Below are 17,303 nucleotides of genomic sequence, written 5' to 3' on the forward strand. Positions count from 1 at the left end.
AGAATGCAATGATATGAAGACAGTAAAATGCTTAGTACAGGGTTTGTCACAGAGTGAGGCCTTGCAGAATCCACAAACTGATCCAGAGAATCAATGATATCAGGATCAAAATCCAAGATGACTTCTTGGCAGAAGAAAAAAGACATAAGACATAAAGAAACTGACAAGCTGATCCTAAATTTCATATGGAAATGCATGGAGCTAGAGTAGACAAAACAATTGCGGAGAAGGAAAAAACAAAACTGGAGAATTCACATATTCCGTCTTCAAAAGTTACTGCAAGTCTAGAGTAACTAAGGCAATGTGATCCTAGCATAAGGATAGACACAGATCAGTGGAATAAAATTGAGAGTCCAACCATAAACTTGTATATTTTTGAAGAATTGATTTTTGACAAGGGGCCAAGATCATTCAAAGGGGGAAAATAACCTTTCCAATGAATGATGCTGGGACAAATGGATAGCTATATGCCTCAGACTCTATTTAGAACCTTTCCTCAGACCATATGCCAAAATCAACTCAAAAAGGGTATCCGACCTGGATGGAACTAGTGGGTATTATGCTTGGCAAAATAAGTCAATCAGAGAAAGACAACTATCATATGATTTCCCTGATATGAGGAAGTGGAGAACATTTCCCTGATATGTGGGGGGTCTGGGGGGTAGGAAAAGAATAAATGAAACAAGATGGGATTGGGAGGGAGACAAACCATAAGAGACACTTACTGTCACAAAACAAACTAAGGATGACGGGGGGAGCGGGGTAGGGAGAGGGTGGTGGGGTTATGGACATCGGGGAGAGTATGTGCTATGGCGAGTGCTGTGAAGTATGTAAACCTGGCGATTCATAGACCTGCACTCCTGGGGATAGTGATACATTATATGTTTATAAAAAAATATAAAAATCTTTTTAAAAGGGTCTACTATCTAAATGTAAGACCTGAAACTATAAAACAGAAGAAATCATAGGTATAAGTCTTTGTGACTTTGGATTGGGCAATGGATCAAGCAACAAAAGAAAAAAAATTGACAAATCACACTCATCAAAATCAAGACATCTGTGCTTCAAAGGACACCACCAAAAAAAATCCAAAGCAATCAACAGAATGGGATAACATATATTTGCAAATCATGTATCTGATTTGTATTTAGGATACACACAGAGCCCTTTACAATGCAATAATAAAAAGATAACCCAACTTTAAAATGGGCAAAATATTGCATTCTTCTCTGACAATTATTTATGCAAATGAGTCATCTAACCTTCTAGGTCTGAGGGAAGACACCGTTTTATTCCTTTCTGTGTCTTTAAAACTTACCAAAGCAATGGCAAAAAAAAAGGGGGGGGGCTTTAAAACAGGATACCTATGTTCAGTTAGGACTCCGACACTTAGATCTTTAGATATCAGATAATTACTTCTCCAATCTTCATTTTTCTCATCTATAAAAATGGGCCTAATAATAATGCCCACCTCAAAAAACTGTTGAGGCTGAATGCAAGCATACATGTAAAACTCTTAGCACATGGCTAGGATAAGAAATAGTTACTAAACTGCACTTATAATTCTAAGAGTTAATAAAATTATTGTGAATAATAAAATCGTTAATAATAGTAGCAGCAATAAACAGAATAGCCATGTCTGTTTGCTTGTCACTGCCTTCCTTGTTCATCCACAGAAAACATCCATGTCATTTTATGTGTCAGTGCATGCTCTGTTCATCATCAGCCCATCTCTGTGTCTTAGTTTACAGATGACTTTATGAGGAAGGCAGTGGTACCAGAATGACCCAAAGTCATTGTGGTGGCTGAGGGCTCCCATGGAGAGACCTGCTCTGTGCTGGGGCTCAGTCCAGACTATGTGGTGGAATCCTGCAATGCTTATGGAGCAAATGCCACCTTCCCAAGACTAGAGAAGAGACAGGTAAGCAGAGGGTCTTTCACACCATTTTTCCCACTTACTCCACTTTAAGCTGACAGGTTGATTATTAACCCATTTATGGTCCACAGACAAGTCTGTTCCGCCTCTGAGAGCCTATTTACAAAGAGCACTCAACCAGGTGGTTTCCAGAATATTTGCCCAGGTGATCTTCCCAGCTGACTGCACAATGGCAACTCCAGAGGCTGAATCATCAGCATGGGGAGTGGTAGGGACTGTGACTTCTCCAATCAATTTGTGTTAATGATGCAATGAATATGACTTGGCGTCAACCCAGGATGCTCAATCTTTGGACAAAACATGGATCATCTCAAACAAAACTGGTCAGAGAACCCATTCCCCACTCTTCCAGGAACTGATCTTACACACATGAGCCATTAACCAGAGTGGTCCAAATTGAGAGATGGTGGGCATGTCAGCCATTCATAACCAGGATAAAAAGAGCCAATGTTTCACTGTAAAAATGAACTACTTGGGCCAGCCTGACTTATCCCAAAGTCTCCCACTTGAAGCCTCGCTTTTCTAACCTCACAAGTGTGTCAAAGAATCACAGGAGTTTGAATAGTCCAAAGATGTTGGGGGTATAAGTCTGGCTTTCAAACTTATTTCAGTAGAAGTCCTCGAGACCATGTCTGGAGGTCTCAGTCATCACAAAATGAACCTCTGTAACTATATGTCCTTCGGTCTCTAGAAAAATAAAATATTAAGAAGCCAGCAATGTTTCAAAGAAAAACTTGCAAAAAAAAAAAAGTGATAAGCATCCTTATCAGTATATTCAGTCTCATATTATTAGTTCTTATTCTGCTTGAATCCAGTTTTTCCATTCATTCTGAAAATTCTTATCCAGTTTAATTTTAGGTCTTCAAGTTATCAGAAACCTGTATGCTAGAGTACTGGTCAGAGTCCTTTCCGTGAATCTTTCTGAAGATGGTCAAATAGGTCAAAATAGTCCATTTCAAATTTGATTTGGGGAACTTGCCAAAACGTCAGAAAATGTGAACATTGGCCTAAAGAGGATCTCAGATCACTATGAAATAATATTTATCTATTTCACAAGCATGAAAATAGAAAATTTTCAAGGTGAATATAGAAGGTTACACAGTAGTGAACAAAGTTTAGCTCTTTTAATATTGAGAAGACTGGGTTTTCTTTTTTTAAAAGATTTTATTTATTTATTTATTTATTTATTTATTTATGAGCGCATGAGAGAATGTGGGGAAGGGTCGAGGGACCAGGAGAGAGAGAATCTCAAAGAGACTCTGAGCTGAGTGAGGGCTGTGCTCAACCTCATGACCCTGAGATCATGACCTGAGCTGAAATTGAAAGTTGGATGCATAACAGACTGAGCCACCTACGGCACCCCAAGACCAGGGTTTCTTATATAATCAAGGACTGATAAAGACAATGTGAAGTACAGTAAATTACCTGGTAACACACAACATCTTTGCTTTCCAGGTAGGTTACCCAAAAGGTAAAAACAAACAAACAACAAAAAAAACCTTTCACAATCTCTTACCAAGCACAGATCAACATCCATGACAACTTTGTCCTTTTAATAGAAAGAAAACCAAATATTCTGATGCAAAGTATTCTACCCAAATATTCTATAAAATCCAAATATTCTATGCAAAAGATTCCAATTTTGCATAAGTATACCTCTGATAATTAAAACTCATTCTTTAAAAACTTAAGCAAACCCATTCGCATTTTAGTCAGTGTGGCCAGACATAAAATTCTATTTCCAAGACTCCTTTCCCATAAACCTTCTACAACTTTTTCATATCCATTCTGATTTTGTGTGGGTTTTTCCCTCCTCATTCTGGAACAATCACTTGTTCTACTTTCCTTACTTATTTTTTGTAGATAGTTGTTTCCTTTCACCTTTTCTATTCCTAAGTAGTTTTTTTTTTTTTTAAGATTTTATTCATTTAACAGAGAGAGACACAGCGAGAGAAGGAACACAAGCAGGGGGAGTGGGAGAGGGAGAAGCGGGCTTCCCGCAGAGCAGGGAGCCCCATGCAGGGCTCCATCCCAGGACCCCGGGATCACGACCAAAGCCTAAGGCAGACCCCTTACTGAGCCACCAAGGCACCCCTCTAAGTAGTTTTAATTACATATATTGATTAGAATTCTTTGCCCTTAGAATTCTTAATTCCTGGTGAAAATTAGGAAATAACCAACGGTGGACCGTTATATTAGCATGCTGTGGCCCGGCAAATTTATAAATACATTTCACAATTTATAGAAGTATATCCTTCCTCCTAGTAAATTTTTCAATATTGCAAAAAACGTGTTCACTACTAGGCCCAAATATCTTTAGTTTCTCTGTAAAAGGAAGCCCATGGTAGATAAACCCGTGGGTGCAGGAATTAATGTTTCAGTGTTTTATCTGTCTGGGAAATGATCTAGGTATTTAATAAATATCCTGCACTTAACTTATCACAGTATAACTTTAAGGTTTGGAGTTACCAAAAGGACTTTGGAAAACTATTTTTACATAGACATACCATAAAGGCCTCATTACTGTTGAAAAGTTTATTTATGAACTTTCATCTTACTTAATCTATTTACTTGTTCTTAACAACTCTTCTTCAATTATGCTTAAAAATTTTATGAGACCTTAAACAGCTAACCATCACCTTATCGTTTTCTTTTTTAAAGATTTTATTTATTTGACAGACAGATCACAATTGGCAGAGAAACAGGCAGAGAGAGAGAGAGAGAGGAGGAGGAGGAGGAAGCAGGCTCCCCGCTGAGCAGAGAGCCCGACACAGGGCTCCATCCCAGGACCCTGAGATCATGACCTGAGCCGAAGGCAGAGGCTTTAACCCACTGAGCCACCCAGCTGCCCCCACCTTATCGTTTTTGCTGACAAATTCTCTAACCGAGATAACCGGACTTTCATTAAACTAGACAGAATAAAAGTATTATATTCAATGCTGATAACCTTAAAAATATGCCTGTTTTAAATAAACAAACAAGTTTAAACTAGGTTTAATTTCCCGATTATCCTGGATCACATGGAATTGAAAAAACACTTGAGTTCACTACTATATGTGAGAATCTACTTAATGTACATAAATGCTTATTTGTCTTTAAGCCAATGTAATAGGGCTCTTTACAAATCAATTTTGGTAATACCATCCAGGGATAGAAAAATACCACATATCTAAAAAATACCACATACCTCTAATATATATATATATATATATATATATATATATATATATATATATATACAAACACACATAAATGTATACAGACTCAGAGATCTTATCACTTTAGTTTTAAAATTTTAGCCAGGATACAAGTACAGTAATGCAAAACTCACTAGTTTATGAAAGAACAATTGGATCCAGATTGTGTTTCGGGCAGATTAAATAAATTAAGGTTACCTGCTCAGATGGCTAAAGCTTCTACTAATAATTGTGGAAAAGACTTTTAAGGTTTTTCATCCATCTAATTTCCCAAATAGGATTTTTTTTTGTTTTGTTTGTTTGTTTCCTGACAAGAAAGTCAGGAAATGCAAACTTCAAGTTTGCATTTCAAGGGCTGGCTTCTGGCTTCCTGGAGAAGATAAGGTACTACACAGATATCCCAAAGTCAGAAGCGCCCCTGGGTGGCTCAGTGGGTTAAGCCGCTGCCTTCGGCTCAGGTCATGATCTCAGGGTCCTGGGATCGAGTCCCGCATCGGGCTCTCTGCTCAGCAGCGATCCTGCTTCCCTCTCTCTCTGCCTGCCTCTCTGTCTGCTTGTGATCTCTGTCTGTCAAATCAACAAATAAAAAATCCTTAAAAAAAAAAAAAAAGATAAAAGTTTCTCACAAAGGGCTTTTGTTTTCTAAATCCAAATCCTTTACAGTATTTGCAAGATTTTTGAGATGAACGGGAGAGGTCTGGGGATTGGTAAAGAGGATAAGTGAGCTTTAAATAGTTTCTACAGCCAAATCTCTTGTTTTTGTAAAGACCTGATTTGTAAGTCAAGCACAGTTATTTCTAATTCCTCACAGGTTGGATTGCAACCTGAGTAATACCCTATCAAAATAAGGACCTACCCATCCGACTACATTATCCTTCATTTGCTTTATATCAGGCATTTCAGGAAGAAGTTCTTCAACTAAGATGGAAATCAAAAAATCCCATATTCTGGGGGTGCCTGGCTGGTTCTGTCAGTGGAACATGTGGCTCATGATCTCGGGGCAGTGAGTTCAAGCCTCACACTGGATGTACAGCTAAATACATAAATAATTAAAAATTTTTAAAAAAAGAAATGCTTTAAAAAAAAATGTTCTAGATTTAGAGCTATGTTTCTTTGGAATGTTTCAGTAAATCCTTCCACAAAGGCTTCAGGATGTTTTTCTTTCCCTCTGGGTACACAGTTTTCATTTTAGCTTAGGTTTGAAAAGGCCTTAAAAAAAAGTTCTTAAAAATAGAAGAACTTATCAGCTTCCAATCTGACCAACTTCTGACCAGAGAGCTACTTAAAAAACAAACAAACAAACAAACAAAAAATTCTTTTGAATATACTGTCTGTTTCACTTGGGACAAACAGTAAGTATATTATTCCTGGCAAGAGAAACTCCCCAAAGGATGTAAGAGAAGATCCCCAAAGAAGATGCAAAGGATACTGCATCTCCCAAGACCCAGAGCCACTTCCAAAGAAAATCCAAAGACTGAGACAATCCCTGGAGAGCTGGCAACCGTTGGTAGAGCCACAGCCACAAACGGGGGTACCGTCCACATTCTATCTGGCCATATTTTGGGGGCCTCCAACCTGGGGGTTGCCAAGCCAAATTCTCAGAGATAGAAAACGAGACAAAGGAAACAGCAACAACTGTCCTAGAGAGAAAAGACTGAGAATGAATTTTTTTCTTTTCTTTTCTTTTTTAATGCCTTCCAATAGGAATTTGGAGAGGAAATGACAACATGGAATTTTACCTTCCTCTCTCGACCAGGCACACCAGATAAAGATCTGGGATCCCTGTTTTTGGGAAGAATTCTTACCCTTTGCCGTCTTCTGCCAGTTTTCCAGTTTTCTGAGGTCCCACCTTTGCTGCAACAACTCCCAGAATTCTGGAGAAACATTTTACTTAGCTTTACCAGTGTTGAATCAATTGAACAAGGAGGTCATGACACTGAGACGACTCTAAAACCTTGGTGTCTTCTGCCAGTTTTCCAAGGACACTGCCTTCAGGCTGCGGAGTGAGTGGGGTGTCCCAGCAGGTCTCATCCGGGTCCCCAGAAGCTAGAGGAGGAAAAGATTATTTTCCCTCTTCTTTATAGCGAGTGAGTGCCTGATCCAGACCCCTTTTTGTGTAAGGCACTTTGAAAACGGGCCTTATCTCGGTTAAAAGTTCTCCATTCTGGGGGCGCCTGGGTGGCTCAGTGGTTAAAGCCTCTGGTCATGATCTCAGGGTCCTGGGATCGAGCCCCACATCGGGCTCTCTGCTCAGCAGGGAGCCTGCTTTCCCCTCTCTCTCTCTCTGCCTACCTCTCTGCCTACTTGAGATCTCTGTCTATCAAATAAATAAATAAAAATCTTAAAAAAAAAAAAAAGTTCTCCATTGTGGCCACTTGGAAGTCAAGATTATCTTCTGTTAAGGTTCACCTGCTCGTTGGGCCTTAAAACGAAGTTTTATTACCTGTGCTCTCGCACCGGACTCCGTTCAGGCTGAGCTCCTGGAACCGGTCTCCCTCTAGACCCGGTCCACTTCCTAACCGGAACCAGTCCCACCCTGGAACTAGTCTGATCCGGGGCACATCCGGTTTCCACGTCGGAACCAGTCCGACGCCGGAACCAGTCTGACCCCGGACCCATCCGGTTTCTGAGTCGGAACCAGTCTGACACCGGACCGACCTGCCACCCAGTTTCTAAGTCAGATGTGGTCTGAGTGGGGCCGGTTTGCAGACCGTCTGGGAAAAAAAAAAAAAACAACACGGCAGCAACAACAACAAAACGCTCAAAGGACCTGAAAGCTCATAACACAAAAGGCTCCAAGAAGGACGTGCCCCCTACCTCCTGGGGCAGCCGGAGCAGCGAGCCCAAGAGACCCAGCAGGTACCCTCACCTCATTGCTCCTGCCCTCGGGGATGTCGGTGTTGGGGGGGGGTTCTCCTTGGGGTCCCTGTCTCACGCCAGAAATATTAAAAGATAAAGTGAGGCACAGAAACAATTTTAAAGAGTTTATTTGAGCAAAACCGTTTAAAATGGGGAAGCTGTCAAGCCCAGTGTGCTTGGCAGCACTCATTGGAGCTCCGGAGGAGAGGCTACTATCTTTGGGCAAAGGTGGAAGCAAAGCAAGGCGAGTGTGGATTGGCTACAGTTTATTTTATTTTATTATTTTTTTTTTATTTATTAATTTGACAGAGAGAAATCACAAGTAGATGGAGAGGCAGCCAGAGAGAGAGAGAGAGATAGGGAAGCAGGCTCCCTGCTAAGCAGAGAGCCCGATGCGGGAACTCGATCCCAGGACCCTGAGATCATGACCTGAGCGAAGGCAGCGGCTTAACCCACTGAGCCACCCAGGCGCCCGGATTGGCTACAGTTTAAAACCTCCTTGGCTGTTGGTGATTGGTTGTCATTGGCAGCTTGATTTCCTAACCTTGAAGGAGATCCCGGCCTAATTTTCGGTTTATCTCAAGCCACCAAGGTTTTAGAGTCGTCTCAGTGTCATGACCTCCTTGTTCAATTGATTCAACACTGGTAAAGCTAAGTAAAATGTTTCTCCAGAATTCTGGGAGTTGTTGCAGCAAAGGTGGGACCTCAGAGCGGGAATCATGGGTCCGGAAGAAGTGTGGGTAGCCTGGGCACCCTGTTTGGGGCTGGTGTCTCAAGTGGGGTCAGTCTAAGGGGACTGAGCCTTTGATCTGGGGAGACTGTGTGAATTCCTGTAGGTTAGCGTCAGGTTTGAGGGGATTGGTTGGGTAACCAGTTGGTGTTGGAAAAAACCTACAAGAGAAGCCGCATGTGGTAGCAGCTCAGCCCCTTCCCTCCCTACCCAGTTCAACAGTCTCTGGAACTGCAAGAGCCTTCTAACTCCTTTTTGGCTGACGGGCTTCCTTTTTCCCCTTAATGGGTCCCCAAAGAGGAGAGGTGGCATTCAAGATTTCATGAGTTTGACCACACAAAGCTGAGTTCTCTGGGCTTCACTCATTTTACAGGAAAAAAAGACTCTATCTATTTCTAGCTTCATCTCTGGAGCAAAAAGTAATTCCTTAACCTGTACAACCGCAAGCAGAGGGGAACTGGGCTGTATATGGACTGATTCTTCCCCCATTTCTTACTGGTCTTTGTGGTCCCTGTGGCTCAGGTCCTGTGCATGGCCAGACAGATGAAGGGGGCTTATTGGCTGCCAGAGAGACAGACTGAGCAGCTGACCCCAGCAGGGGCACCTCCAGGGAGGGCAGACATCCTTCTCCAACACTGAACTCTGAGCACACCTGGGGTGTCTCAACTGAAGGACCTGCCCTACCCCCACAGCCCAGCCAGACTGACTCCAGTGTCCAGCTCTTCAAGTGCGATCCCCTCTGCATTTCCGTGTGGATGCACACTTCTGAACTGGGTAGTCTTTTAAAAAATTCTCAAATCACAAATGATTTTACTACATTCTCTTTCTCTAGAGACAGAGGCTACTATCTCCTACAAAAAGAGAGTCTGTCCTGCCACAGGCGATACGTAAACAAGTAGGTGTGGCTGTATTCCAGCAAAACACATTTTAAAAACAGACAGCTGCAGATCTGACCTATAGACTCTATGTTGCCAAACAGAGATCTGCACATAAGCCCTGATGACTGCCTTTGTGCCATTCTGATTATTGCTGAAGGATGTCTGGGCCTCATCCACTTGGATTTAATTTTATTGAACATGCTGCATGTTTATCATGAGGCACTGCTCACTCAGTTACAGTATCATATACTTACAGAATTCTGGTTTTCTTCCCCTCTCCCTAGATGTCTGTTTTGATGTCCATGATTTGTACATTGGCAAAAGAGAAGGAAAAAAGATAGCAATTTTTTAATGGCTCACTGTTTGAGTTTATTAGCATAGCAGTTGTAATATGATAAGTAAAAGAAGTAATTGGTTGTTCTTAATGATTGTCTTCATTCCACTTAGCAGATCCTGTAAATGCACACTTAGAACTTCCAAAGATCATTGGTAATCACATCAGTGTAATAGGTTTTCATCAGGGGTAACTGCATTTTAAAATTCTGTTCTGCATAATTTCCGGGTATAAGGAAGATTGCTCTTTTATGAGTAGTTCTATAAAAATGTCTCTTAAAGCAAGTCAGTGCATATCTCAAACTTTTCAGAACCTTCTTTCTGTACAAAAAGCCCTTAAACCTTTAACGAATTCTTAGCTGAATCATGGGGCTTTGAAGTCCCTTGGAAATTGGCCACAAGCTCTGACCCATGTTGGATTCTGTTGCTTCTTTTTGCCTACTTGGGCTGGTGCGTATGTACAACTGATGAATGTTGGGAACATGACCAGGAAAGCAGGTGCACAACAGCTGTCTGATAAATGCTTTCCTTATGTAAGTGGAAGGAGAGATCATCTCGGCCTCAGAAGCTCCTATTTCTTGTATTGGGTCTGCTACAAGTTTTCGGAAGGGCTCAAGGCTCAACTCAAATCTTTTTTGGTCTCACTCTCCTCAACTCTTAAGTGGGCAAACAGGACCAGATCTCTGATTTTCCCTGGACACCTGTTTTAGCCATGTATTCTACCCAAGCTCTCTTGTTTACCTACTGAGCATCATCTGGGAGCAGTGTTTCCTATCTTTGTTTTACATTATCCCCCCCTGCCCCAGGCATATTTATAGACTTTTTTTTCTGATTGCAATGCCCCCTCCCCTGCCATGTAATGGTAGTAGCTTATATAATATAGTACAATTTCGAAGCCAAAATTGATCACTGATCATACTTGGGTTGAGATGCAAGAAAAAAAAAAACACATTTTAAAATGTCAGGCTCCACGTTTTCAGTGTGTCAGACCTTACCCCACAAAGGGAGCCAAGCCTGGTTTCTGCCCTTGAAGCCTTATAGACTCACGCGTCATCCATAGTTGAGAGAAGAAGTTCTCTTATAGACTGTTGGTTCAGGAGAAATGAGTAAGTGGAACAAAATACTAGCTCTAATATTGTTTCCTTATTCTTTCATTCAGAAACATTTCATAAACCTTTATTATGTGCAAGGAACTGGAAAGGAAACAAAAAAAAATGTTTAAAAATACCCAGAGAGGTTCCAGATAATGTCTGTATGTACTCTACCCTCAAGGGAAGTGGAGCATGTCTCCTATTCCTTAGACGTGGGCTGCTCACAGGGACTTCCTTCCAGAGAGAACAGTATGGAAAGGACAAAGTAGGGAGGGGAGAGTAACTGCAGTGGAGAAACCAGGACTTCAGCCAGGAGATCAAGGTCAACATCAGTAGCAATAAGTCATGGTGGTAGGTGCCCTCGAGGTGACGTGATGAGAATGGCACTTTATCTCTGTGGCATTTTCCCCAAACACCCATTAACCCAATCTAACCATGAGAAAGATATTAGAGAAATCCCAGTTAAGGAACAGCCTACAAAATAACTAATTAGCACTCCTCAAAATGGTCAAGGCCATTAAAATCAAGGAAAGTCATGGTCAAGGAGACCTAAGGAGACATGACAACGAAATAGAAAGCAGTGTCCTTGATGAGCTCACAAGACAGAGAAAGGACATTGGAGGATATTTGAGTAAATAGGAATAAACTTTGGACTCGAGTTAGTAGTAGTGTCTGAATACTGATTCATCTCAGAAAAAAAGGGAACCTCGTAGAACAACAACAACAAAAGTATGTGAAGGTGGAGAACATGTCCTAGAATGGACTGGCTCCACCCCTTACTGGGTCTGCAACCCAGACAACTTCCTCAGCTTCTCTAAGCCTTAGTCCAAAAACCAGGCTTAGTTTCCCCATCTTAAAATGGGGATAATAACACCTTCCCCAGAGGCTTTTACACAAGTTGTACAATCAGTTCTTAATCCATATGGTTACACAAAATAGTTTACCTCAACCCACTGTGTCTCAGTTCCTTCAAATGTGAAAATGTCACTGATCTTGGCACCTACATCAATGTTTATTGTAAGAATTTTATTGGATAATATATGCAAATGTGTTTGCATATATCATGTTTGCATATATAAGATATGCAAAAGTCTCAGCCAATGCATGGTATCTATTACATATTGAATGAATGACTATTAGCTATCATTGTTAAAACTTCATCTCTGTTGCCCTGGGTGCAGAGATGGAAGTACATATCAGCAATTGAATCTGTAAGTCAGAAGAAAATGCTATAGACTGGTAGTTCTTAGCTGGGGTTGATTGTACCTGGGTATATTTGGTAATGCCTGGAGACATTTTTGAGTGTCACACTAGGAGGAGAATGTGCTGTGGCATCTAGGGAGCAGGGATGTTTACTAAATATCCTATGATGTTCAGAACAGCACCAACCCTACCCTCAAGGATTATCTGGGCCCCATGTCAGTAATGCCCGAGCTGAGAAATGTTGGTGTTGTTCCTTGGCTCTTACCATATGCTCCCTAGACAAGCAGCGTTGGCATGACCAGGAACCAGCTGAGATGCCAGTGCTCAGGGTGCACTCCAGAGCTCCATAATCAGATACTATGGAGAGTGGGTCCCAGCAATCTGTGTTTTGTTGAGATCTCTGAGTAACTTTGATACCTGTTAGAGTCTGAGAAGCACTGGAGTAACACAGGAGATGGCGTGAGTCACAGAAGTTGTGCTAACCTGTTCATCTGTTGATGAAGGCTTCTGTTGCTCACATCTCAAACTCAATCTTGTTCTATCTCCAAAGGCTCATTGCCCCCCTCAAAGGCAGTATAGAATATAGAATAAAATATAGAATATTTTAGAGATGAAAACTAATGATTTTATTAATTGCTGAGGCAGAACAAGCATCTGCTAACTGGTAGGTTAAGCATACACCCAGAGATTAAAAAAGAATTGGAAGAGACACAGTAATTGGTACGATTTGAGCAAGAAATCTGTTTCATTTTGACACTGTGAAGATAAGCATTTAAATAACTAGGTTATAGTCAAGCGTCGTGGGAGTTGTTATTACCCAACCATCTGCACTATATTTTATGTATATTTCTAATCATACTTTCATTCACTCATTGAACCTTTATTGATTGAGTGCCTACTATTTTCTAGATACTACTCTGAGAAGTGGGCATGGGAAGATACAATGGTTCCAATCATATGGCATCCTATAGCCGGTACCTACCCGAGCTTAAGAGAAAATGTTTCCTGTGGATTTTGCAGTTATTTATCTGTGTCTTCTGTCCCTGCTGGATTAGTGGCAATATTGCTCTTCTTTCAATATGTGTTGGTTTTCAGTCCCAGACCGTCTTTGACTTTTTCAGCATGAAGCAGTTGAGTGATTTATGGGCTAAATTGTATGTCACCCCACCCCCAAATTCATATGTTGAAGTCCTAACCTCCACTACTTCAGAATGGGGCTGTCTTTGGAGAAAGAGTCTTTAGAGAAGTGATTAAGATAAAATGAGTGCTATGTGAGGCACTAATCCAGTAGGACTGGTGTCCTTACAAGAAGAAAGGATAAGATACAAGGCACACAGACTGAGAGGCAATCATGTGAGACCAGAGGGAGAAGGTGGCCATCTGCAAATCAAGGAGAGAGGCCTCAGTAGAAACTAAGAAGGTGGTCCATTTACACTATGGAGTATTATGCCTCCATCAGAAAGGATGAATACCCAACTTCTGTATCAACATGGACGGGACTGGAAGAGATTATGCTGAGTGAAATAAGTCAAGCAGAGAGAGTCAATTATCATATGGTTTCACTTATTTGTGGAGCATAAGAAATAACACGGAGGACATGGGGAGATAGAGAGGAGAAGGAAGTTGAGGGAAATTAGAGGGGGAGATGAACCATGAGAGACTATGGACTCTGAAAAACAATCTGAGGAGTTTGAAGGGATGGGGAGGTGGGAAGTTGGGTGAGCCTGGTGGTGGGTATTATGGAGGGCACGGATTGCATGGAGCACTGGGTGTGGTGCATACACAATGAATTCTGGTACACTGAAAAGAAATTTTAAAAATTAAAAATTAAAAAAAAAAAAGAAACTAATCCTGTAAGGGCCCTGATCTGATCTTAGATTTCTAGCCTCTAGAATTGTGAGAAAGTAAATTTTTATTGTTTAAGCAACCTGGTCTGTTTTAAGTTGTTATGGTGGCCCTCACCAAAGAACACATAAGATCACCTCGTTGGTAGAAGAAGTCAGAACTGGAGCTCAGACATACCTTAACTCTTTATCCATCTTATTACACCATGCCGCTGACTCTGGTTTGGGGCCTAGACTTACAGTTAGAGACTACATCCTTTATATCTTGGTATACAGAGCCCCACACCATGTCTAGCACATACTGGGCTCTCAGCGAATGCTAGCTGAAATCACAAGCAATAACATGTGCCAATCCATACCAGGCTGAGGTCAGAATCAGCCAGAAAGCTCTGTTGTCAGAATTGCTTCTCTTCATAATCTCCCCAACCTGCTTCTCCCTCCAGGTGCCCACACCCGAAATCCGAGCCCACAACCTCTACCTGGATCTCTCTGCTTATGGGATCAAGGTCACCTCTACAGCGTAGGAGGCCCCAAGCTTGCCTCAAGCAGTCGAGCAGCCAGGTTTCCACCTGAAAATCTATGGAACCTTCCGCCATCGATATATGGCTTTGGCACGTCCAGTTTCTGAATTCAAAGCTATTAGTTATCTCTGCCATACTCTCAGCCCCTCAGTAAATACAGGGAGAATGTGGTAGGGAAGTCTTTGTTTTTCATCATCTAAGAAACTCTAAAGTACTTGAAACTTCCTTTATGTGTTTTTTTTAAATTTTCAAATTAAGATTGCTATCAATACTATTATATAAAAATACATAAATGACATTTATTGATTTCTAAAAAGCAGTTCTGTAATTCTGTCCCCAAAGATTAAAAGAAGTTTCCAGGCACAGTACCGGTAAATAAAACATTAATGTCTCCGGGTCTGTGGGTCAGGAATCTAGGTGTGGCTTAGCTGGTTCTCTCTGGCTTAGCGTCCCTCTGAAGTCTGTAGTGAAGGTGTTGGCCAGGTCTGCTCTCATCTCAAGGCTTAACTGGGGCCCTTGGATGGGTGTGTGTGTGTGTAGGTGTGAACTGAGCTCCCTCATGAGGTACTCGGGAGCAGATACCAGATCTTTGCCCTCAGGTCTGTCTGTCAGGTAGCTCCATAACATGGCTTCCTTCAGCATGAGTGAGCAAAGAGGGAGAGAGGCCGAACACCCAGGATGGAAGCCACGATCTTTATGGCCTGATATTGGAAGAGACGTTCCATGTCTTCTGCCGTATTGGATTTTTTGGAAGAGCGTTGATCAATTGAGTCCACATCCAAGGGTGGATATAACTCAAGGACGTGAATAGCAGAGGATGGGGGTCCCGGGGCATCTCAGAGGTTGCCTTTCATGCCCTGTGAGCACAAGTCCTGTCTGTCCGTAATCAGTGCACAGCACTACTATAGTGCTAGACTAAACAGCTCAAAAGCATATTGATTTCCTGGGCTTATTGTTAACAAAAAATTATTAAGAATAAAATATATTTGGGAGGGCTAAAAGGAAAAGGGAGAAAAGAATTAGCTTTAATTCCCCTGTATGTGCCCGCTTTAACTTTTGCCTCAGTTCTGATCCAAACACAGAAATATTTTTACATGATTATAGTTATCTTGCATAGCCTTTGGTGTCCCATGTCTTTATACTTAACATCATATCATAAAGAATGTTTCTAGGGCATCTTAATAATCATCATTTTAGCATACCAGAGGTCCTTATTATTTCAAGATCATTTGCTTTCTTAAAATGTGGCCCTAAGTCCCATTGAAAGGCAACCACAACTGTGTTACCCATGGAGGGGAAGCTGTAGCTATAAATTATAAGAGTAAGTTCATATTGTGGCCCTAAATGTAGGCCATAATAGCAGCTCTACAGAATTTTAGAATGGAAAAATGAGTCAGATGTTAATTTCAAGAGGGGGGAGCAGAGAGGATGGTTAATTTTTCCTGCCAAATTATATGATAATATTATAGACCTTGCCCTTCACACCTGATTTTCACATTAGTAACATAAAGAAGGTCTTATTGATAAAAACAGCATCCAGGAACTTCATGAATTTTTATCAGGAGCCCCCCCCCCCTTTTTTTTGGCCCTTTGACCCAAATATTATGTGTATTAGTGCTTATCATCCTATATTCAACTCAGTTGTTAACCACTGTGCTTCTGTGAGTTCCTTAGCCTGCACTTGAAGCAGATCTCGGAAATAACCTGCATCGATTTCACGGAAGCTCACACTTTGGGAGAGATTTGCGATTCTGCATTGTAATCAGTCTCCATTGGTTGTGTTTGCCTTATACTGTTAGAAGATCGCTACAGTTACCTGTCAGCTCAGCCAAAAAGGTATCGGGGGGCAGGGATAAATTAGGAGCCACTGTTAATGAGGGAGAAATGCTTAGAAGGTATTTTATAAGTGCTGAATTCATTACTGAGTACTTTCATATGGTGATTCTCTTTTCCTTCAAATGACACTTTTCTTCCTTGGCTGTACCCTGTATTTTGTTGCCAGTATTTCTTCTAATGAATTTCCTCCTGTGAATGCACCATGAGGATGGGTTGCAGGCATTCTTGGATGCTTATAAAACGTCTCCTCTCCTCACTCTGAGCATTAGCACCACATAGGCACACGCCCTCAGCTTCCTCCTTGCTCATACAATCATGGCTGTGTTCATGGAATCAGTGCAGCTGGGTTCCCCTCCTGGCCTCAGGGTGACTCTCCTTTGTTCTAACTCTCCAATGATCAGAATGCTCTTCCCTCGCCAATCAATGGTTAATTCAAGGATGGGCGTGTGGCACAACGCTGGCTAGGGAGGCTGTGTCCTGGAAGAGCTCCCTCATTCTTGAATGAGGGCCCAAGGAGGAGAGGTTCCGTTTTTCTGCCTCAGCATATTATCTTCTCACTTTAGAACCGTGGCAGCAGACTCTGAACCATGAATGAAGCCGGTGCAAGAAGAGAAGCCGATGCCCTGAAGGGAACAGCAGAATGAAAAGATAGGAGGAATGTGGGTCCTTAAATTACCAGCCCTGAAAACTCTCCAACAAATCAGGTGTTCTGGTTACCAGAAATATTTTTGTCCTAACTGTATAAGCAGCTTCCAGTTCTAATTCGGTAATTGTCTCTGAGAGCGTCCTCGGTGATGGAGTGTCTGCAGCATTTTAACTTCTCTTTGGAGAGCTGTCATTTGTTCAGCAAGTTTATTGTACCTGTTATGTGTCCG

The 17,303-nt window shown here is 41.6% G+C and overlaps 2 long non-coding RNA genes across 2 annotated transcripts in view; one reads left to right on the top strand and one right to left on the bottom strand.

Moving 5' to 3' along the window:
• LOC123390993 overlaps positions 1–7,649 on the bottom strand; it is a 72,535-nt gene extending 64,886 nt beyond the window's left edge. Inside the window, exons 1-2 of the long non-coding RNA XR_006605616.1 lie at positions 7,577–7,649; positions 6,939–7,179 (exon numbers count right to left, since the gene is read on the bottom strand). This is a non-coding gene — a long non-coding RNA (uncharacterized LOC123390993). The remainder of the gene's footprint in view (positions 1–6,938; positions 7,180–7,576) is intronic.
• Positions 7,650–7,745: 96 nt separating this feature from the next.
• LOC101678566 lies at positions 7,746–17,109 on the top strand. The gene is made up of 3 exons (XR_199552.2): positions 7,746–7,992; positions 16,267–16,428; positions 16,992–17,109. It is a non-coding gene; the product is annotated as an uncharacterized LOC101678566 (long non-coding RNA).
• The last annotated feature ends 194 nt before the right edge of the window (positions 17,110–17,303 follow it).

Source organism: Mustela putorius, unplaced genomic scaffold, assembly GCF_011764305.1.
Source record: "Mustela putorius furo isolate JIRA1106 unplaced genomic scaffold, ASM1176430v1.1 tig00000174_pilon_pilon_pilon, whole genome shotgun sequence".
Lineage (NCBI taxonomy): Eukaryota > Metazoa > Chordata > Mammalia > Carnivora > Mustelidae > Mustela > Mustela putorius.